Source organism: Urocampus carinirostris, chromosome 1, assembly GCF_059441175.1.
Source record: "Urocampus carinirostris isolate Australia breed hairy pipefish chromosome 1, RoL_Ucar_1.0, whole genome shotgun sequence".
Lineage (NCBI taxonomy): Eukaryota > Metazoa > Chordata > Actinopteri > Syngnathiformes > Syngnathidae > Urocampus > Urocampus carinirostris.
The window spans coordinates 6,639,075-6,663,860 of NC_142349.1; the positions used below are offsets into that span (position 1 = coordinate 6,639,075).

The 24,786-nt window shown below is 40.4% G+C and overlaps 1 protein-coding gene across 1 annotated transcript in view; it reads right to left on the reverse strand.

Annotated features, from left to right (window-relative positions):
• The window catches only part of cdh24b (cadherin 24, type 2b), a 314,707-nt gene extending 299,851 nt beyond the window's left edge, over window positions 1-14,856 (reverse strand). The window contains exon 1 of the mRNA XM_088349797.1: window positions 14,733-14,856. The gene's annotated coding sequence lies outside the window, so the exon portion shown is untranslated. The remainder of the gene's footprint in view (window positions 1-14,732) is intronic.
• Between the last annotated feature and the right edge of the window lie 9,930 nt (window positions 14,857-24,786).

The window sequence follows — 24,786 nt, forward strand, 5'->3', positions numbered from 1 at the left end:
ACTTTGTGTGACATGCCAAGTCCTGTGAATTTGCCTGTGTTTTTGATCCTGTTTTATTTACGGCCCGATCAGTTTGATTTTGACCACTCCTTAGTTCTGATTTTGATCTACCGTATTTTCCGCACTATAAGGCGCACCTAAAAGTGTTAATTTTTTTTTTAAAAGCTGACCAAGCGCCTTATAATACAGTGCGCCTTATATATGGCTCAAAATTAAATCGCAAGGTCCCGCAACTTACTCAACAGCCGCCGACTCGATTTCCCCCCAAACGTGGAGTAGTCCGCGGTGTATGCTGGGATTTATATACCGGCGTTTCATTGGCTAACCAATGTGTCAATCATCATTTGAATCGATCGCTATTGGCTAAAGTTATCCGGAGCCTCGGATAGCTAGAGGGCCGAAACAAACCCTGCAATTGGCCGAAAAAGATGTGTCAATCATCAGTCCAATCGATCGCTATTGGCTGAAATTATTCGGAGCCTCGGATTGGCTAGAGGGCCAAAACAAACCCTGCAATTGGCCGAAAAAGATGTGTCAATCATCCGTTAAATCGATCGCTATTGGCTGAAGTTATTCGGAGCCTCGGATAGGCTAGAGGGCCAAAACAAACCCTGCAAATGGACAAAAAAGATGACTGAATAGCAAGCTTGCTAAACTACGCCATAAAGAAACATGTTTCATTAGTCTGTATTTGTAAACATTTTACTCTCCTGGATTTACTACACTCACGGTTGTAAGAAGACCATGATTGCGTATCATTATTGAACGTGAGAACTTAGGTGAGCTATGCGGCTTTATATTTTCCCGGTATCTTGTTTTAGAACGATCTTGATGTTGCATTGATGAGTTGAGTGAATTAAACTCAATTCCAAGTGTTTATTGTCATATGCACAGTAAAGTTGCGAGCGAAAAAGAAAATAGAAACTAAGGAATGGATGGCATTTCTTGAACCCCAAGACGTTAACCTTTCGAATGATATTTGAAATGATGCATTTGAGTGACATTGTACGGACACCGCATCCGCACGTGTCTATGACACGTATTTGCTTCTTTGCAAGCTTTGGGAATGTTAAGGGGGTAATCAGTTTGACTGAATCATCTGACAGTTTTATCGACATTCCCATTGTAGCGCCTTATAATCCGGTGCGCCTTATCTATGGAAGATATAGGACCAAAAAATATTTTTTGGAGGTGCGCCCTATAACCCTATAGTGCGGGAAATACAGTACTTCTGCGACCATCGATCCCCGGATCGAGTGTGCGCTCTTTCCTTCTCTCCCCAATAAATTGTGAGTAACGTTACGTGATTGGGTTCTCATTCCTGTTTCCTGTCCTGGTACGTGACATTACTATAACTTTGTATCAACCCCACATCGATAAATGTAAAAATATTAAATGAATTTACTACTAAATTTGCCTTTCTGCAAAGGATCAGCAAATACTGATATAAAGACGCTGCCCTACTTACAAACGAGATAGGTTCCGTACTATCGTTCGTAAGTTGAATTTGTTCGTAGGTAGCTTCACTGCTATATTTTGTTTGACTCCTTGTGATTAGGAGTTTTCCAAAAAAACATGACTTAAATTACCTATAAAGATAAATACTGTAAAGTTAAGTTTAACTAAGTTTTGGAAAAGTTAGGCGACTTCCTCCTCCGTGGTAGAAAGTAGACGGAAAAAAGAACGATCCAACAATTTTCTCAACCACATCAAGCTCAGTAGCCTAGATCGTAGGGCGCCCGCTCCGAGACTGAGGTCGCTGGTTCAAGCCTCGTCCGAGTCATACCTAAGACTTACAACAATGGTACTCATTGCCTCCCTGCTTGGCGCTCGGCATTAAGGGTTGGAATTGGGGGGTTTGGTCACCTAATGACTCAACAGTTGGATCTAAAATGGCGGCGCTCTGTTTGGCTGCGGCTGCATCGGCTTGCTACAGTTTAACTGTACGGGTCAGGTGTATCGACATTTCGTTCTTTGTGCATGGTTACAAAGAATGACAATAAAAGTAAATTTTTCTTCTTCTTTCTTATTCCACTTTCATTTCAAAAGAAACGGCTCGCCTCTTCATTACACTTCACACCAACCATATTGAATGAATGCAAGAGACAATAAAACAATAAAAATGTCAAAGTTCTTAGCGTGCTAGGGATATGGCCACGTGAACTAGGAAGAGGAAGCGGATTTCTTCTTCGGGGTGGATGCTGGGTGAGCTCCCACAGCGCCACGTGGTGGAAAGAAGCACTACAGTAAAATCTAACTTACAATGTCCGGATATATTTCGACATCCCCCAAAAAATGTTGGCATCTACGGTTTTTTATAAATCGAATCGTCGTATGTATGGGAGCGTCTGTACTTGGTATCTACCAGGGGGATTCCAGAGTAGGGGTCGCCAACCCCGTGTCCGTGGAGAAGCCGACGCCCGCCACGAATGCAGAACACAATGCACGATGACAATCCGCAGGCTCGTTCTAAAAATAGACTTAACCACAAAATATCAATGTCTAAAATATGGATAATTGGTGTTATGATTTTTTTTATTACATTTACAGAGATATAAATCAAAGATAAAAAGTATAAAAAACCTAAAAACCTAAAAGTAAATCAAAATAGCAGCGTTTGATCATTTGAGAACTCTGACGTAACACGGGGCAGAGGTGAATGCGCATGACAATCGCAGCCTCGATCTTGAGCATAACGAAGGAGTCTAAATTGATTTCTGCATACTTAAACATGGCGGGGAAAGAAAGAAATTGTATACTTTTTGCTGTGAATGGGAGGGAACATTATTTTTGTTAATGTGAGAGAAAACGCTGTATGGCTGGGGAAAATCAGCACAAGGTGCAGCGCCACTTCAGCACTTGTCACGAAAGCTCCCATGCTACCGTAATTACCCGCCGGCAACGCACCATGAACACAAAAGGCCCGCGAGTTATATGCTACTTTGTGGAAACGACATACGAAAAGGCATTAGCACTTATCTCATTATCACACTATTGTTTACTCACAGTGCCAGAAACACTGACACTGATCTACGTAGTGCATTCTGGTAGTTCAAACAGTCTCTCCACTTCTACACTGATATACGTAGTGCATTCTGATATTTCAAACAGTCTCTCCACTTCTTCACCTGTGCGTCAATAACGTTGTGGTTCAATGTGTATACGTAAAAGAGGTTGAATAGCATTAGTCGTTGGTTCGGAAGAGGAGAGACTGTTTAACCTATCAGAATGCACTAGCCACATCAGTGTTTCTGGCACCATGAGTAAAAATAGTGTGATAATGAGATAAGGTCTAATGCCTTTTTGTGTGTCATCTGTGCCATTGGTGATCTTGTGTTAAAGTGTTCGTGCTCTCAGTAAGTGTCCCGGCTCCTAGGCTTTGTAGCGTATTATGAACTGACCGATAACGGATAATAGATAATGAATAACGAAGATAGAACAATAACCCTTAAAAACCCCAAACCCCTCTCACCACAGCTACCTGGGTTTGATTCTCGTTCCATACAATGTTATGCGATTTAGGTCAGCAACACTTGGACTGAACAATCGTTGCATTGATATATAACGGAAGTGTATTAAGAGCCCAATAGTTATACTGTACATGGTAGCTCTTACAATAGTCTTAAATCCGTGTGCCGTATAGTCGTGTGTGCCTTACGTATGAAAATGATTTGAAAAAATACTATTTTTGGGGGGTGCGCCTTAGATACTAGCGGGCCTTATAGTGCATATTTGGGCCATTCTTCGATCGAGTGGTTGTGAATTCATTCAGCAGTTGCAGTAACTCTAATGTTGACACCGGTCGGGATGCGGACCCCATGTCCCATTCCAACCCAAGCGAGGTACAACGTTGCATCATGCCACTACAGAAGCTTTGATGCACTGCACGGAAGGAAACCTTTGATGAATTCCAAGCTCTTTGGCAATCACTCGCTTTCCCCTCCCTTGATTGATCACCATCAAAAAAGAAACCTAGGAGAGATGGCCCCCATCATCTTTCACATCTGTGAGAATTTTATAAACGAGGGCCACGTGTAGGTGAAAAGAAAAAAAAGCACTCATCAGTCACCGCCTTTAGTAAGTAATTGGAGGGGAAGATCCGAAGTCACCGCAGAGGAAAAAGCCTTACCAGCGTGAATCCTCTTTGCCAAAGGTTTTATAATTGTCGCCGTTCTGGAAAGTTGTGTAACTGTTACGAATCTCAAGGGCTCTGAAATTCCGTGTTTAGAAGGAGGAAGGACATTTTCTTCCTCCGCGTGTTCGGATCAACATCCGGGTTGCAAAATGAGAGCGGTAAAAACGAGCGCTGAGTGAGCATTTTGAGGATTCTATTACGATAAAACAAATAAATTAAACTGAATGTTCTGGGCTTGTGAGTAGAGAACAAGGCTGTCATTTTTTCACAAGTCTACTCTCAATATGGCTGACAAAGGGGCGAAAAGCAGAAGTTTGTGGAAAATTCCCAAGGCACCAGTTTCACACCAGTCCTTTCTACAGATTCAATCCTGCAGGTAGTGTGAGAAGACTCAAGGCCTCAATCCCAGCAGGTAATCAGAACACCACCTGGAACAGGCATGTCCAAAGTCCAGCCTGGGGGCCAGTTATGGCTCGTGATAAAGATTTTAATGGCCCGCGACCTCTGTCATAAAATAATAATATTTGGACTGTCAGTAATGTTGACAGCAGTATAAAAAATGTGTCCAAAAAAATAAAAAAAACACTTCTAAGCTAGCCGTATTGCATTTTATCAAATTTGGTGCATAAGAAAGGGAAATAATCTCTCACTTTGCTTTAATCCTGAGTGTTTCAAAACTACTTTGACAATATCTGTGCATTACTCATTCTTGCAACATCCGTTGCAGCCTGGTCATCCTGGAAGGGGGATTACCTCATGTGCAGTACCTTCTCAAGGTTTCTTCATTTTCCTCATATGGAGGTTTTTGAGTTTTTCCTTGCCCTCATGTAGGTTTAAGATCAGGGGATGGTGTACTAAGAGTCTGTGGTTTGCAATAATCTGTGGTCTGTGCAGCCCTTTGAGACGCCTTGTGATGACAAATAAACATGACTTGACTTTGATTGAATGATCTATTTAAAGATAAAACAAATAAACATAAACTGTACATAGTGATGTCCATCCATTATCTGCACCGCTAATCCTCAGTAGGCGCCCATCCCAGCTATCTTCGGGCAGTGGGCAGGGGACACCCTGAACTGGTTGCCAGCCAATCGCAGGGCACAAAGGTACAGACAATTCGCTCGCTCATTCACACAGAGGGACGATTTGGACCGGCCAATTAACCCGACAAGCATGTTTTTGGAATGTGGGAGGACACCGGAGTGCCCGGAGGAAACCGGCGGAAGCACAGGGAGAACATGCAAACTCCACACAAGAGGTTCGATCTCTCGAACTGAGAACTGTGCCGCACACGCGCAAACCACTGCGCTGCCGTGCTGCCCACATAATGATGTCTGCATCTTTATTTATTGCTGTAATTTTGAAAAGATGTATCCCCATTTTTTGTCATGTATTATTTGTGGCATGAATATTAGTAAAGGGAATTCCAGCCCGTTTTCGAAAGCCGGATATTTCAGCCCGGCTCACCACAAATCGGCTTTTTCGGCTCCTCAACGACTCTCATATTTTTCTTGTTGTCGATATATTAGCAATTATTATGTAACATTAGGCACAAAATGACTTCATCATTGATTGAAATAATCCATGTTACTAACTTACTCCTTGATAATAATATTTCCTTATTCACTCTACAATGAACTTTTACCTACCGTAAATTCCAGAAGATATTCTTACAGTTACCCTTCCTACATGAATTAATGGCAAAGGGTATGCCACCATGATGTGAGCGCCAGTCCTTAGGGGAGAGTTCACATCTTGATCATTCCCATTTTGTTTGTTGTTTCCTGGGAGGCAGCGTCTGATTCATTTGCAGCATTGTCAGCTAACGAATAGCGCGCCCCTCGGCTGCAACGCACTCAGCCTGCTGAGGAACACCCCCAATGGTGATCATCTTGGGGTTCTCCGAGTCTCATTAGGAGGAAATCAAAGCTAAGTAAAGGCTCACTGATCATTCAGTGCAACTGTTCTGAACTTTTCCCACAATTGGAGGAGGCGCGACTTTGCTAACACTAAAAGCTCCAGAAAAACAACTTCATAAAGGCTTAGTCACTGATGCGGACTGACGGGAAAAGAAGCCACTTGTCTTGGAGGAGTCTTGAGTTTATCTCTGCAGGCAACACATCAAAACCAAGAAAAACATTTTGGAACCACACTAACAGATATCACTTTCTTGGGTGTTTATTATTTTTCCATTGCCAGCTTTATTTTCAGATTGACTTTTTTAATCATACTGTAACTGGGACTGAATCAAGCAAACCCTATCCCAGCCATCTCCGGTCAGTGGGCAGGGGATACCCTGAACTGTTTGCCAGCCAATCGCAGTCTGTTCTTATTTTACATTTTACAAAATCTTTCTAAGTAATATTAAATGTTTATAATTCAAGAATCTATTTTTTGTTGTTCTTTTTAAATCAATGGTATTGGTATTGTATCGAGTTTGAAAGGTCTGTATCGTGACAACTCTAAAAGCAATACAAATTCAGCCTGGAATGATTTATTTTGGATGATGAAGTGCTGCCATACGTGCGCAGATGAAAAATCAATAAAGATAGCAGTTGGGATTTTGTGCTCTCATTTCCATTTTAATTCATTTAGTCTCGTTTGTTTGCCAATACGGACCTGAAGTCGTGTGAGGATTTACTGATGTATACTCAAAGTCGGTTTTATGAAGTTGAATTGATGACATGTATTATGCTCACTGTAATCAAAGTTACCATATTTTCTGCACTATAAGGCGCACCAGATTATAAGGCTCATCCCCTGAAAATGTATTGTCAAATGTTTTTTGTTCACAAGGCGCACCAGACTATAAGGCACACGAAATTGAGACTACAGTTACCGTATTTGTATATACCTGTAGGGCTGTATACGTTATAAAGTATATTAATGCAAAGATTGTTCAATTGATAAGATTTGCCAACCGCAAAATATTGTATGCAATGTAAATCAAACTCGAACATTGGTGGTGAGAGCACCGAAACTATACCACTAGACCATGGTTTACTTATCGCGGATTCGCTACTTTGTGGATTGTCATCGTGCATGGTGTTCTGCATTCTAATTGGCTTAACAGTCGTCCCACCCCTTTTCTGCCTGAGTACGAATGACACAAAAAGCCATTAGAGCTTAATTCATTATCACACTCTTTTTACTCGCAATGCCAGAAACACCGATTTACACAGAGCATTTTGTTCTGCATTCTGATATGTTAAACAGTCACCCCAATTTACCTGTGTGTCAATAATGTTGTTGTTTAATACGTATATGTACATAAAAGAGATTGTATAGTATTTTGTTGATTTTTTTTTCTCCATTTTCTAACATTTGTTGGTGAAGTGGAGAGAATCAAAATGTACTATGCAAATCAGTGTTTCTGGTACCAGGAGTAAAATCAGCGCCTTATCGTTGTCACAGACCAGAAACGGAGACAGGACCCAGTAGCGTTCGTTTACTCAGTTTTTTTGATAAAGAGGGAGAGCAGGGCTTGCTTCCACGATCCGAGGATCAACGGACACGGGTAGCAGGTGGCCGGAAACGCGGAAGTGGCACTTCCGTGTTGAGCGAGAATGATCGTAAATTATAAGGAATACTAGTCGTTAGCTGGGACGGGAGAGCAGAGGCGGTATGGAGTTCGGAAACAAGGTCGGCAACAGGTGTCAGGCAGGTAGCGGGGAAAAACAGGTCGGATGTCGGGATGGCAGAACAGGGCAGAATCGAGTCCAGCAGGTCGGCAACGGGTATCAGGCAGAGGAAAACAGGGCAGGAAAAATGTCGGACTGAATGAGCTTGCCTAGGCTGGGAGCATAGGGTCGCAATGATCTGACGGCATCCCCTTGAAAGTCGGGGGTTTAAAAGGAGTCTCTGAGCCAATCAGCTCTCAGGACTGTTGGCGCCAATTGGGCAGTCATCACAGGTGCCATGAATTGACAATCATGACAATTGTATGTTACATGTTCCTCTGTAGCTCGTGGTGTGAAGTATCATTGCTCTCACCGCGGCTACATGAGTTTGATACACATTGATACAATGTTTTGCGGATTTGGTGAGAGATGTTTAACGATTGAACAATCTTTGCACAAATACAGTATTATACTGTACAATTCTGCTGTATATAAGGCGCAGCGAGTCATAAGGAGCACTTTCAAATATCTGGTCAAATTGGAATTTTAAAGTGTGCCTTACCATACGCAGTAGCTAATAAAGAGCCCAATAAAAATGAAGTATTCGATTACTATGCCCTAACGGCACACTGGGGTTTAACTGCGGACCCGAGATAAAAGCAGATGATGAAGCGCTTGTCACTGCCATTACGCTAGTGAGCCGCAACTTGGACGGCGCAGACGATATAACTATTATCTCTGCAAGTAACGGCGAAGGGTGGGGGCTGTTACATTCTCTATTTGGGCCCCGTAACCATGTTTAAAATGTGTCATGCGACCATTCTCTCTTTAATGATAGATGAGGTTTTTTATGTACACCTCATCTGTTCCTGGGTAAGTTATTGTCAACCGTGTCTTTTTCGTGGTACCTTTTTCTGCTTTTTCATTCACATATCCTGAGATGTATATGATCTATTTCCTTTTCCATACAAAAGTCCACAGGAAATCCATGGGTCAACCGCGAGCATAGAATTCAAGGTAAAGGTTTGCTGAATTTTGGTCTTTTTATTTGTATAATTATTTTTGTAATACACTATGCCTGGGAACAAAACGAAAATGTCTTGGAGGGTACCCAGATATGGAGAAAGAGATATTAGAGTTTTTAAGCCAAAATGGTATGGAATGTCTCAGTCAAGTGTTGGTTTGCAACCCTTTAAAATTGCAAAAGGCAAGAAATACGAAAAATTCACCACTCCCACAGGGTGGTGTGAACGTTTTCTTCCATTTATTGTATCATGTGGCTAACTTAAAGCTAAGTATTTTAATCGACCTGTTTTTCTCGCTGTCTTCGACTACCCTCGCTCGACACGGAAGTGCAACTTCCGCGTTCCTGCTATCTGCTGCCCGTGACCGACGATCATCGGATCGTGGATGCAAGTCCTGTTCTCCTTCTTAATAAAATCTGAGTAAAAAAGAACGCTATTGGGTCCTGTCTCCGTTCCTGGATAATGGCAATACTAAGCAAGTGCTTGGTTTGGATACTATTGTCATTGGATTGATACTCTGTTCCTCCAGCAATTTTCTAAATTTGCAACAGTTCTGCAAAGATAGCACAACCTCTCTATCTCTAGCCCAGCGCCCTTAGCTGCTATCCAAGTGAATGCTGAAGTGTGACTGACAGGCACACCTTTAGCACCTCTCCCTACCTGGACAGTTACATCCTGCCTGCCAGGCAGAAGAGAGGGCCAAAACTACGCGCCGTAAAATGACAGAAGCAAATGGGAAGCGCATCATAGTATAGATATTTTACAACTACACAAAAGTAAAATGCAAAGTGGAATTCGAGTGGTATAGTGGTCTATAATTAAACGCTATACTGTAGTGCCTAAAATATATGTGCTGTTTATCGAGATTATAAACCAACTCAAGGGGGGAAGGGTTGATTTGTTCAATGACTGTGACATTTCCACGCGAAAAATATCGGTATCAATCGTCACTACCTGAATTTACTTATATCGGATCAATACCATATTGCCCAACAGTGACATTGACACAATCACATCATGATATCACACTGATGTATATTACATGAGCTTTATGCATACATATACATGTCCGACAGTGATCAGAGTCATTGCCATCATTTAGTATCCTTCTTATGCATGTATGTGATAGCTTCAATTGCCTTTATGTGTTCAACAAAGAGATTTTGAGTGCACGGCTTTGCCTCCTGAGAATTGACCCAGCTTCCCAGAGTCGAGTAAATGAAAACCTCTCTGTGCCCCTTGTAACAACAACAAATTATATATAGATGTTGGAGACCCACTTTTGGTCCTCTTACAAAGACATAACATAGGGCGGGACACAATAATCGATATAACCTGAGAAAACGGGTCATAAATCTAGGCAAATGCATTTCCCAGAGGCTCAATAGAGTCCTGCGGTGTCACACACACAAACATTAATAGGTGCTCTTGTAGAGAGGTGTAAATTTGTTTTTTGGACTCACTTCTTCGAGATATCAGGTGGAGTATTGTATTTTCTGTACTATAAGTCGCACCTCCAAAATATAGTCATATTGTCATACATGTTTCATACAATGTTAGTAAACCTTATTTATAGCCAAATTCAAGTATGTTTTAAAGACTTTCAAAGCCAATTTTCCAGTTTCTCCAGTACCATTAAAAGAAGGAAACTGTATTATGGAGAATCACAAAAATATGTGATTTTTAATCTTATTTGTCCATGTATCAATACATGGGAAGTTAATATCTTGAGTAAATCGTGAATATAGTTGTGGATCCGAACAATACTTGTGTAAATATTTTTGAGACAACTTTTCACCCATAAACAGTGAATAAAATAAGAATTTGAACACCCTGCTATTTTGCTATTTCTCCCACTTGGAAATCATGGAGGGAATTGAATTTTTTGTCATAAGTGCATGTCTACTGTGAGAGAGACAAACTAATAACCAAAATCTGAAAATCAGAAAACACAACTTATCATTTTTAACCATTCATTTGTGTGATACAGCTATAATATTCAGGATGATACATTGAGTGCAGGTGGACTTCTAATGGGCAGACTAGCAGGTCTTTCAGAGTCAGAATTATAGATGATACACAGGTGTTCAAATACTTATTTGCAGCTATATAACACAAATAAATCGTTAAAAACATTCATTGTGATTTCTGGATGTTTCTTTTTAGTTTAACCCTCTCACAGTAGACATGCACCTACGACCAAAATTTCAGTTCGCTCCATGATATCTAAGGGATGGGCAGGGCACCTGTATGATGCGACAGGGGTAAACCAGTGAAAGCTGTCAGGCCCTGCTGTTGAACAAAGGAGTGTGTTGTGTAACCCTGACCCGAGTGACATGGGCAGCGTCTTAAAGAAAATCAATAGCAGTAAGGTATACGCATCAACTTCATCAACAAAATAAGTTACGAAATATAATGCACTACTTCTATCCATCTATCTATCTATCTATCTATCTATATATCTCACAGTGGACATGCATCTACGATAAAAATGAAAATAAATAAAAAGACCCCTCCATGATTTCTAAGTGGGTGAAATAGCAAAAGAGCAGGGTGTTCAAATACTTATTTTCTTCACTGTAGGTTTTGAGTAAAATTGACTGAAATATGTAGCTGACATTTTCAGTTGCAGGAAATTACTGCTATTATAATTTACCACTGGAAAACATTACCTAATCCTTGCACTAATACATTCCTTATATCGCCCTGTTTAAGTGTAGCGTGCACGTGGCCTCTTGGAAATGACCCGCTATGAATCTCCCTAGGACAGTGCCACACAAACTAATACCAGCTGCTGTTAATTACGAGGGAAGAAAAAATACAATGGCAAAGCGAAGCCACTAGAGAGCAGTGTCGGCATCATTTTTAGGCAAGCTTGTTGAGTAACATGGCAACAATTTCAAACATTTACAAGCACTTCACCCACAACTCAAAACACTTTTCAAGACTTGAAAACACAACAGTAAAATTCAAGCATTTCCAAGGATACCAAGAACCTTTTTTTATAAACGTAGAGCACTTGACTTAAAGGCACATGGAATTAAAACTATAGTACGGTACCATATCTATTTAGTGCAATGATTAATAAGTTTAAAAACATCGGTGAACATTGTGTATAACGAAAACCAAACCAGGATCACAGCAGTGGAAGCGTGAAAACCTAATCACTGGACCACCAGGGAAACAGATGACATACGACAAGGCATTAGATGTTCACGTCATTGTCACAGTATTTTTTTTGTCACGGTACCAGAGACAAATGTTAGAGAATGGGGAAAACAGAAATCTATCCTGAAATATAAAACCACAAGAAAGCTTGACAAGGGAAAGAACTCTTTGGTGTATCCGATAATGAGTCATTTATTTATATATTTCAGGACGACTTTGTTTTCTCCATTCTCCAACTGATAATGAGATCAAAGTTAATACCTTTCATTATTACTGGTTTTGAGTATCTGGCATGCCAGACAGCGCCAACCGGGTGTGGTGTAAGACACACCTGTGCCTAATCTCTCCGCACTTGATTGTTATTACCCCGGCGCTATATTTGGCCCGTTTGGAAAGCATATTGAGTCGGGTCATCACTATCATCACTAACATCTCACTGCATCTGGCATTCTGGCTTGTGAGGTTTTGTTTTTGTTTATAGTTAAGTTGTGTTCTTGACCATTTGTTTGTTTGTCACTTTGTACCTGTGTTTTGTTATTAAACATCCCCTATTTTTCTTCTGGTCATGCTTCCCCCCTTTGAATGGGTCCACAGGCAAATCACAACACTGGTGTCCCAGCGGTTAGGATTCTGAGCGCTCACTGCCGCAACGTGCGTTCAATTCTCGTTGCATACAATGTTTTGCCATTTTGCTCAGCGATGTTTTTCAATTGAACAAATCAACGCACAAATACAATAGTGTACTGGAAAACCTTGTGTAATCGCACACAAAAAATACTGTATGCATTGACAATTGTATCCACCATATTTTTCCTGTATATAAGGCGCACCGTGTTACAGGGTCCTCTTTTAAATTTTCTAACTAATTAGGGGTTTTAAGGTGCTGCTTATAGTCCGGGAAATACGGTACTTATTATTGGTAACTTGAAGGGGTCACATAATAAATGGGAGCAATCCGGTGGGGCTTTTGTAGCCGATCAAGCTCATTAGGGACGTGATGAACCAGGAGGAAATAGCACATATGGGCGGCGAGCAGGTAAAAATGTTCTGTCCCCGGCGGGTTGCTACCGCTTCTCGGCGTGCGGCAGACAAGTCGGTCCGTGCGCTGCCGTGCATAGCTCTCCGGTGACGGTTGAGGTAGACAAGCGGGAGGAGGGGGGGGGGGGGTCTTTGAAGGGGGGCTTTGATGGAGGGAGGGGTTGCACACACCGTCTGTTCAGAGCCCTCTCTCGTGCGTAAAACCAGCTTGCGCCATCAAAGAGGCAACCCTCTCGCTTATTGGTTTGGAAATTTGGTATATGCCAGTGATGCGTCATCGGCAAACTATACGGTTCAACGACGGAGATAGCTCACCACCAATCAAGAGCAGTGAATGGTCAATGTGCTTTTTTCAGGGATTCGGTGTTGTTGACTCTAAATTTGTTGGGGATATAAGAGGTTCCAATTGTTTATTTTATTACATATTTTTTTTCTTATAGATCTGTTAATGTTTTAATTTATGTTTCCTGTATTTTTTCAGGGATAATACGTTTCCCGGTTAGCTTTTTAACGTAGTTTTTCATTGTTATTTTTGTTGTTGCACTGAAAAGTCATTTCTGGTAGTTGATACTTTGTTATGTCTTTTTTAGCGATTCAGAGTTGCTCCACTTTAAAGTTGCTTCGTGTAAAGGTTCAACGTTTAAAAGTTCGAAGTTCACTGAGGAGTAAAAAAAAAGTATATTTTTCAAATTACTACAAATTAAATTCCGTGTAGAATGTTACGTTATTGGTAATATACAGATTGAAGGGACCCCTAAAAACCCATCTTTTTCTTCTTTTTCCTTCTTTTTAAACCTTTTTTTAATTTATTTTCTACCTTTCTACTTCATTTTTTTCATGTTTGGCATTGTATGCATTAACTGGTTTATTCGAACAGTTGAGTGAATGCTTATTTAAACCTGAACCAACTCACCACGCTATACAAACTCAATACTGTCCTCTAATGGCCAAACAGAGCACTTGGTTTTCTTCATTTATTTTATTATAACTTTTGATAAAATTGGCATAGAAACTCACTTCTGTTTTTGACATAATCAGGAGTTTATGGTGAACTGGTCCAAATTATCCTGGCTTAAGGAAAACCCCTGTCTTTTCCTTTCTCTTCTTTTAATTTACTCTGCTTTTTTTATTTTCGTATCTCTTATTTTCTTCCTTGTTTTCTTTTTTGTCCTCTTTTTGGCTTTATTTCACGTATTTTGCAGTCTTTTAGTGCATAATGTAACATAATTATTAGTATGACTGTATTCGGATTAAAGCATCAATAACAATCTGAGGAGCCGTTTGGGTTCGAAAGATTCGGCTCTTTTTTCGTGAGCCGAGCCAAAAGAGACTGTTCTCCTAAAAGAACCGGAATTACAATCACTCGCCCATGCACGATAGACGAATGATATGTATGCAGCAATCCGCAAACGGTTATTGGACCCGTCCCAAAGTGGACCGAACAGAGCGCGCCAGTGTGCTCGTCTTCATGGTTGCAATTTGTTATGATTCTGACCTTCAGTCCCGATCACATCATTGCAATGAAAAAAGTCAAATCTTGTTGAAACGATTTGAATATTTCAATAAAATTAAAGTGCACGCACTGCACCTTCATTTTAAAGGATGAATTTCCTGGCGAGAGGTGATGGAAGCAGACAGAAAAAGGCGAGATTCCCCAAAAACTGGTTCTGATCCTCAGGCGAGCGGAGCTCAGTGAAAACATGCGTAGACGTGCTTTGAGTTGGAGAAAATTGTTCGTTTATTTACCTTGGAAAGGAGAAGAGAGTCTTCAAGTTGCCTGGCTGGCGTCCGCGTGCATGTCGCCTTCCTAGTCTCGGTCGCGATGTCCAACCGAATGAGGCGCGCAGACCCACGCGCGCGTGTCACTCGCTCGATTTCGCTCTCTCTCCCTTTGGCTCTCTTGAACGTTTGATAAATGAAATTATTTTTCAATTCAGCTGCTCCTTTCCAAAATAACTGTCTTTGTATTTAGTGTTGTATTTTGAACTTTTCTTATTCCTATTAATGATTGAGTTTTTCCCTTATTGAAGTTGGGGTGTTTCGTTTTACGTGTCCTTAAATTGAAAATATAATGTTACTCAATAGAAGGTTCCTAATCACGCGAAATACATCCCGCCAACCCGCCTGTGTATGTTTCAGTGGTGGGCTTTGATGGTCTGCAAGGCCTTCTTAAAAATGTCTGAATCAAGTGGTGTGAATTATATTTGGTCCATCACTACTTATCATTCATCTATCCATCCATTATCTTCACCACTTATCCTCAGTAGGGTTGCAGGGATGCTGGAGCCCATCCCAGCCTTCTTTGGGCAGTGGGCAGGGGACACCCTGAACTGGTTGCCAGCCAGTCGCAGGGCACACAAGGACTGACAACTCACTCGCTCATTCACACCTAGAGAAAATTTGGACCAGCCACTTACCCTGACATGCATGTTTTTGGAATGTGGGAGGAAACCGGAGTGCCCGGAGGAAACCCACGCAAGCACGGGGAGAAGATGCAAACCCCACAAAGGAGATCCGATCTCATGACTTCAGAACCACTGCGTCTCTGTGCTGTCCACTACCTATCATCTCATCTCATCATCTCATCTCATCAGCCGTACCGCTTCTCCTCATTAGGGTCGCGGGGGGGCTGGAGCCCATCCCAGCCATCTCCGGGCAGTGGGCAGGGGACACATTATTCCAAATTATTTGTCAGCTTCCTTTCATTGCTTCACCCTGGTTGCGCTTCTTCCAAGTCAAGTCAAGTCATGTTTATTTGTATAGCCCTTTTTGATTAAGGGCAAAAAAGGTTCTCAAAAGGGTTGCACGGACCACAGATTATTGCAAACCACACACGTGTGCTTTTATATTTAAGCATTTAACCAATCAGATTTCTACTGATAAATGTCTCTAGGCTCAGAAATCTGCCTGGAGGCCTTCAGAAGCAGATTTGGGACATAAAATAAATGACGATAAAGCGTTTTGTTTCGCTAATCAGATTTCGAGTAGGCAACATAAACTCCTTCTTGTAGGCGTAAGGAAACATCCACTAGGGGACGGTAATACCCCAAAGGTAACGTGCAAACAGCCGTTAAACATGGAAATACAATGTTGTGATTTAAGAGCGAAATGTCAGACAACTCCGAAAGCCTTTCGCCAGCAGGGAAAATATTTACTTTCAGCCAAGAAGAAAGATCTTAAGCTCCACTCCAAGGCAGAACCCATCCTAATTTGTTGGGTCTAAAATGTCAATCATTAAGTTCAGGGCCAAGCTGCTCACTCGCAGACTATTTTGCATTATCCACCAAGAGTCTAACTTAGATTTCTTTTTTCTCTGTAATTATGCTCTTCAATGTCTAATTTCACTCCGAGAACAAAGCAGATAGTTTGCCTGTAGAATTTAAGTTCTGTAAAAAGTTAAAAACTAGTTCAATGGGAGTTTAAAGGTGTTCTAAAATTCTTAACCAGGCAAAATGTGAGGAAACATTACACGTATTTTGCATAAAATCTATACATTGTATTTTTTATTTTACTACTATACTCCAATTATTTTCTGAGCCAATGCATTTTAAAGACAGCATGTCTTGTATTTGTCATCGTGAGCAGTGACATCATTAGAGAACGGCCAGCACACAAGCCAGTCACCATATTGTTTTAAGTGTTAATTAGTTGAAGAGGGGACAGCACGGCGGCGCAGTGGTTAGCACGTGTGCGGCACATTTCTGAGGTCATGAGATCAAACCTTCTGTGTGGAATATGCATGTTATCCCCGTGTTTGCAATGGTTTCCTCCTCCCACATTCTAAAAACATGCATGTTAGGTTAATTGGCCGGTAGCCTCAAGGTAGCGGTAAAAGCAAAATGCAATGTTTGACCCATTTTAGAATGGAATTTTGATTTGAAATTTGTCAACTTAGTAACTCACCAGCTAACCTCTGCAAAGCACTTTCGAAAAATACATTTAGGTCAAACAGAAATTAACTGTTTTAACTTGTTAAACTTTAGTTTATTGAAATGTGTGGCCAAGAATACCTACATCATCCCTTTTTACACAAACTGAATTTAAACATTTATCCATCCATCCATCCATTATCTGCACCGCTTATCCTTAGTAGAGTTCCGGGGGGCGCTTGACCCCATCCCAGCTACCTTCGGGCAGTGGGCAGGGGAAACCCTGAACTTGTTGCCAGGCAGTGGCAGGGCACAGAGACGGAAAATTCATTCGCTCATTCACACCTAGGGACAATTTGGACCTGCCAATTAACCTGGAACGCATGTTTTTGGAATGTGGGAGGAAACCGTAGTGCCCGGAGAAAAAGGGGGAGAACATGCAAACTCCACACAGGAAAGTTAGATTTAATGACCTCAGAACTGTGCCGCACATGCGCTAACCACTGAGCTGCCGTGCTGTTATTTAAGATTGAAATTTATGTCTAAAGAAAAGGCAAATCTGTGCTGTTCAGCCAAAACTGAGATTATTCAATGGGAAAAATAAATTAATTATTTCAAGTTTCCTTCTAAAAATTGGATACAATTTGTAATTGGGAGAACAACGCTCTGATAATTTCGTAAGAAAAAGCTTCCTAGAATATTCACCATGTCAATAATAAGTCAGGCAAGTCATGATTGATGCATGAATAGAATTTTCAAAGGCAAGATCTTTGTTTCAGTCAGAGAATTAAAAACAACGTCCAATCGAATGAAAAGAGACACAAAAATGCAAGTAGTGATCGTTAATACTAATTTTTCAGAACCACATGATGCTAGACGTGGACGGATTGATTCAAATTTTGATTCCCAGCAATATTTGGGTCGGATTGTTACTATTGTCCTGGGATTGATACTTCGCTTCGCCACCAATTTCCTCAAAGCACCGTTTCATACATAGCCTTCTCTAAGTTTATGCCTGTTTGTGGAACTGACAGGAACAGTTTTAGCACATCTCTCTAACCGGCCTGCTGCTGCATCTGGCCTTCCAAGCAGAAAAGAAAGCCAAATCTGCAAGCATCCTCCCTTATCAATACCTAATTACAGTATGACATGGGCAAACGGGAAGTGCAACGCAGTGTGGACTTTCATTTTTTCTAACACCAGAAAATGACAATGCCAAATTTCATTTTTGTGGTAAAGTGGTCTGCTGCTGTAGCAAATTTACATAAACAATGAAGAAAGTTCACTGTACAGAGAGCAACGGGCTGCAACAACAAATGTAAACATATTACTGTTCCTGAACAAAAACCTGTAACTCCCTTTCCACTGTTTATTATTTACTAGTTTTTAGAATGTATTGTTCAAATTTTTTGCCTTTTTTAACTTTTTTTTTTTTTTTAAATATTGTGCAATGGAAGCTATAGTTGACATATTGACATAGTTACTGTACGCACCTGATTAGAAGCCACACCCACCACATTTCGGGAGGAAAACCGATTTTGTACATACACAAGCCGCACGTGTATATTAGCCGCATGCGCCCACATTGATAAAAACACAACACAAACACAAAATTTGGTTTGAACAAATTTATTGACACTAATAACAGAAAACAATCATGACAATCTCAACAGCAATTAAGCACATTCACAATATTATATTCCAATATGACGTTTTAACCCATAACCGATACAGTCCAAAAAACAAATCTGGCAAAATGAACGGAAAACGATACCGGTGCTTAACATTTAATGCAGACCTGCAGAGTCCAGGTGCCCGTTGAAAGTAATCCAAGGAAAAAAGTGTATATTTCCAAAGGTAAGGGTGGGAAAAATATCTAACCACTATTGTCGGCCGTGTCCACAAACACGTCTCACCTTTACTCCACTTCCCGTCAGCCCGCGTTTGCCCCGTCCCTTCTTTCTCATTTGCTCGTGCATAACATCAGAATAAGTTTCCAAAATAAATACATTACAAAAATATACAGTTGCAAATACATATTATACATGGTTACACATATTTACAAAGAAAGACGGTACACCGAGATAGTTTTCAAAGCTTTAATAATAGTATTATAACTTTCATCCCAAACCGTGCCTGTGAAGGGTAGCAAAACTCTAGTAGTAACACGCTCGCAACTCATTGAACAGCGCTGTTAAAAAAACAAATCGAACTTGCAGTACGCACAGTAAACCGTCCTCATCTTCCTCCTTTTAACTGGCATCATCAAAGTTGTCTTCCTTCAGTATGGGAAAGAGACTTTGTCATGTAGACGTAGTCCCACGCTCCCTTATTCAAAAACATGCTAGCGCCGCGCTTGCAAAGTAATGTTTACGTGCGGTAGCTCTGTCTCCTTCTATATCGGACTGCTCGATTGCGTTTAGCTTGAAAGTTGCGTCATGTGCCTTTCTTTTTGCAATTTGCATGATGAGGATATGTCTATGCTAATTTAATTTGTGCACAAGTTAAGAAGTTGCAGTCTAAATCTTAACTTTTGTACTCGAGCGCCGCTGGCGGTCGTTAGAGAAATTACATTAATTGGCCGCATCACTGAATAAGCCGCAGGGTTGAAAGTTTGGGAAAAAAGTAGCGGCTTATAGTCCGGAATTTAAGGTATATTTGTATTTTTGTGACATTGATTTATTTTTATTTGACTCTCATTTCTTATGTCCTGAAAATGTTAGCTAAAAATATATATATCATACTATTTTATACTGTTCCATTTTCTGTCTTAGTAAGTAAAAATACATGAACTACAATATGAATACTGTTCAAAATTAAATTGTAGTTGTTTCATAAAAAAGACTCTAGTGCCTAAAATCCATGTCCTGGTTTTTTTTTTCGTAAAAATAAACTAACCCGAGGGGGAGAGTTCAATTATGTAATGATCATGACATTTCCGAGCAAAAAGTATCTGTATCGGATTGTTATTGATTGAAACTACCCTCTAGTCTATTTGATTGGATCGTCACCGATACCAAAACCAGATATCGAAAGCACTTAAAATGCCTGACTTCATGTGTTTGCTTAAATTCGTACGACAATATTGACAATGATAAGGTTGCTGTAAATCTGATTTCCTGTTGATAAAACAGCCACCATGAGTTGACTAATACTAGTATCGTCCTGAAATGTGCATTGTTATGCCTTAAATTAAGGCTGTGAATGGTAATCTTCTATCCATCTATGTAAATTCAAAACTGGTTTTGGGTATCTGAAGGATAAGCAAAGATTACAGTATTTGTTTACAGAGAAAGAGAAAATCTTGATTAATAACAGGCTGAGTTTTTTGGGTTATCCGAATTTGGCATCAGAGACTGTCTGCACTTGTGTGAGTCCTACCTCGTGCATAATTAACTTAGCATCTATTTATTCAAGGATCAGTCACGAAAAATCTATGAAAATGACATTGTTTTGCTTTTTATTTGCAGCCACTGTTAAGTAAGGAGAATTTCAATCGAGTATGTCCGTATTTTGGAGAATGCATCCTTCAACTTGTCTTCCTGCTACCAAAACATGGATCTTATCCAACACAGCCAAGGTCAAATCAGTGCAATTTAATATTTGGGTGTGCTGCCAGGTTTTATTTTAAATCAATCATTCAGACCTTCAAGGTCTTGGGAGAAAAACATCACGTTATTTGGGTAAATGAGAAATGTATTTGTTTTGTTGTTGCCTTAATGTAGTTGAGGACACATTTAATGGACTGACACTTCCTCACTTATACAGTCATCATTCAGTTAGCTAAAAGGTTTTGTAGCTTGTCAACATCTGTTCAAGATTTCCAAACAATTGCTGAGAATTGCAGTGTCAGATGGTATTGTTTTACCTTGCTGATACACACATGAGCAAAAACTACATATTGTGAGGTTCCTTAAAGGGACAGTGTGTAATATTTGACCACTGTGTTGTATAACTGAAAACGAGTAATACAAAACACAAATAAAAAAGTAAACTATTCAAAGTGACCAAAATACAAGTCAAGTCAAGTCAAAGAAAGAAAAAGAAAAGACATAAGAAAAATAGATAAATTGATCCAGAAAAAAATCAAGAACAAACCTATAAAGAAAGAAAGAATAAAGATAAAATAAATAAAGAAAATAGACAGGTAAAGTGGGAAAAAAGACAAAGAGAAAAGAAAAAAGGTGGAAAAAAATGAAAAGAAGGAAAAAAACAGGAAAAGACCAGAAAAAATGTAAAAAGAAAAAAAAAGAAAAAGGGTAAAAAGACAGAAAAGAAAGAGGCAAGGGGAAAAGCAAGAAAAAAAAGAATGAACGAAAGAAGACAGGGAAGAAGAAAATAAAGGGGGAAATAATAGAAAATAAAATAAAAAAAGACAGAAAATGGAAGAAAAAGGAAAAAAGAGTAAAAAAAGGAAAGGCCAGAAAAGAAAGTGGCAGACAATGTCAACTGCCTTTGGCCGAACCTCACATTATGTCAAATAAATGCACATTTCTGGACCTATGAGAAATTGCACATTCATATTGTAGTTCATGTATTTTTACTTACTATTTACATCCATATTGGGTCTTTTTATATTACAGACGGAATAGAATAGAATAGAATTTACTTTTATTGTCATTCTTGTGCCCATGCACACAGAACGAAATGTCGATACATCTGACTCGCACAGTTAAACTGTAGCAAGCCGATGTAGCCGCAGACGAACAGGGAGCCACCATTTTAGACCCAACTGCAGTGTTGGGAGTCATTAGGTGACCAAACCCCCCAATTCCAACCCTTAATGCCGAGCGCCAAGCAAGGAGGCAATGAGTACCAATGTTGTAAGTCTTAGGTATGACTCGGCCGAGGCTTGAACCAGCCACTACCCACGAGGCCACCAAGCTGATTTTACACACTGTTCCTTTAAGAAATGGACTGATGCCAACTTTGCCAGGACCCTAAAACAGGCCAGGAACCGTCAGCCGTGGAGAAAGCTGTCCAGAGTCACGTCTTCATTGGTGCCACAACGACCCGGGTGGTTAAGGGATCTGCGAACCTTAAATCCTGTAGATCATATTCACACATGTTCAGTCAGTCACATTATTTTGTGACGCCCTTAATCACAAAATGCCTCAAAGGACTGCACAGGTGTAACTATTCACTGATGTTAAACCAACATGCGGACAAAGAAAAACTCAACCTCATCACGAGAAAAATGAGAAACCTTGAGAAGGGGCCTCACAAGTGGTAATCCTCCTTCCAGGATGACCAGGGTGCAATAGATTTAGCATTGGGTAAGAGGACACAAAACCTATTCAACATCAGTTGAAAGAAACCATAGATAACTTGTAGATATTTGTCCAGAAACTGTATGACGGCACCGGCGACCCGAGCGTGTAAATTCTTGTCGTGCTGATTTTGTTCATAATGGTGGTTTACTCATCTATTGATTATTTTATCCATAGACTTCATTTAAATGTTAAAGTTGGACAGGAAAACCTTTTTTTGTCATGCTACAGTTTATATATCGCTTTCTCGCTCAGCCAATTTAATGACAAATAAAATGTAGGTTTGTTTATTTGTAAATCCGACTGTGCCTCTCTAGACACGAAACACAATGCTCATTACTGTTATGTATTCAATAGAATTTGACTATTGATTTTATAATGCCTATGACACTACTGAAGATAAGCGGTGCAGATAATGGATGGATGAATAGATTTTATAATGTATCTTTAGAAAATCCATGGCAATGTTATTGAGTGAGGCCTGTGATTGAACCGGCTACCTTCGGTTAACTGAACAACCCACGTTAATCCCAAGGAAAAATGACTACATGAGAGGTGCATAAAGAGCATGTATTATAACGTGGACACTTGAAAAAAATGCCAAATATATAGGTCTTTTCATATTGTGCTGACCTTGGACATTTGAGCCCTGCATGGAAACAGTGTGTTTGAATTGGACTGGACGGCGTATTCAATGTACAGTAAAAAATGTAGGTGTCATATTTGAGCCCGATCTGTCTTTTCAAACACACGTGAAGAATATTACTAGAACAGCTTTCTTCCATCTTGGCAAAATTGCTAAAATTCGTCCTATGCTGTCTCAGTCAGATGCGGGGATTATAATTCACGCGTTTGTTACTTCCCGTCTCGATTACTGTAATGCACTACTCTCCGGTCTCCTGAAGTCCAAAATCAAGAGCCTTCAGCTGGTACAAAATGCTGCAGCGAGGATTTTGACTAAGACAAGAAGGTTTGATCCCATTACCCCGATTTTAGCTAACCTGCATTGGCTCCCCGTTAGCTTAAGATGTGATTTTAAGGTTCTGTTGGTAGTATACAAAATCATGCATGGACTTGCTCCCTCATACCTTTTCAGATTTAATTCCCCCTATGCTCCAGTCCGGAGCCTTCGCTCTAAAAATGCTGGTCTCCTAGTGATCCCAAGAGCCAAGAGGAGATCCGTAGGTTCGAGAGTGTTCTCCATCCGGGTCTCGGTGCTGTGCAATGCTCTTCCAAGTCAAGTCAAGTCAAGTCATCCCCCTGAGATTCGACCTGCAACCTCAGTGGAAATGTTTAAATCCAAGCTTAAAACACACTTCTACTCTATAGCATATGAATAACCTATACTTCATGTTGATAATATGTGTATTATTTGCCCTCATGTAGGTTTTAGATGAGGGGAGGGTGTCATGATGCTCTGTAATAATAGTTTGCAATAGTCTTTGATCTGTGCAGCCCTTTGAGACTCTATGTTATTAAGGGCTACACAAATAAACATTGACTTGACTTGACATTGATATGGTATAACAAACAGTGTTGGACAATACCGTTACTCTAAGATAATAGTAACTAATACTTACCTGTTCCTTTTTTTAAATAAATGAACACTGTAACAGTAACTCTACGGCATGTTAGACCGGTGCTTGATAAAAGATTGATTGCTAACTAGCTTTTGTTCTGTTTATAAATTGTCGGGTGCCATGAAACAGGGGTCCTCAACCTCCCGGGCACGGTGCAATCCCAGGACCATGGGTCATTCTGTACCTTGTCGCACAAGAATGAAAAACAAGCGTGATATTTTTTATTGCGTATTGTGTTTGGTTTTTGACACTGATACAATCACCTCGAACAAAGTAGTGCGTTTGAATCCCAGTCAATGAGGTTTACACGGTGCAGGGCGGTGCAAATGTCACGTTGGAAATAAGGGTGTCCAGCATAGGACTAGGACTCATAAACAACAATATATTTATCAGAAAAGTAGCCTGGCATTGCCAAGTCTATAGAAGATTGCATTCAGCTGCTTGGTGGTCAATGGAAAACATTGCTATATTCCTACCTAATATTGCAATTTTAGGTGGTTAATATAAATGTTGCACAGCTGTGGCTGGAATACATTTTTTACAGCCTTGAGGGTTGGATGAATTCAGCCTACTGAAGACTTAGGTGTGAAATGCACGGCACGCCACTGTCATATTGAGAGCACGGCCCGCTACTAAGCAGTTGCAACTACAGTAGTTATTATTTCCGGGCAAGTAGCACGACACTAGACTGGATATGTTCACAGGTCATTGGGCCTCAATAATAACCAATTGAACTAAAGTGGATGGAGATAAACATGCGGTGTGTGAGAGATGACCTTCAAAAGACCGAGCATCACCGAGTGTGAGAAAAAAAAATGATGAGACAAATGTTCCCGTTCATCAAATAAGCTATGTTGGAAGACGGAGAAGTGTTAAATAGGCTCCCTAGCGCTGGAGCATCCTGGCACTGGTGCATTAAGTGGACGTAGGTGCAGGGAGTAAAGAGAAACAGACAGCGGCTGTGCTAAAATTGTAGTTTTCGTTAACAAAATTGAAGGAAGTGAACGTACAACCTGCTACTGATAACAAAAACAAGGTATATGGTATCAATACAAACAATGAGAACAGAACCTGATTAGGA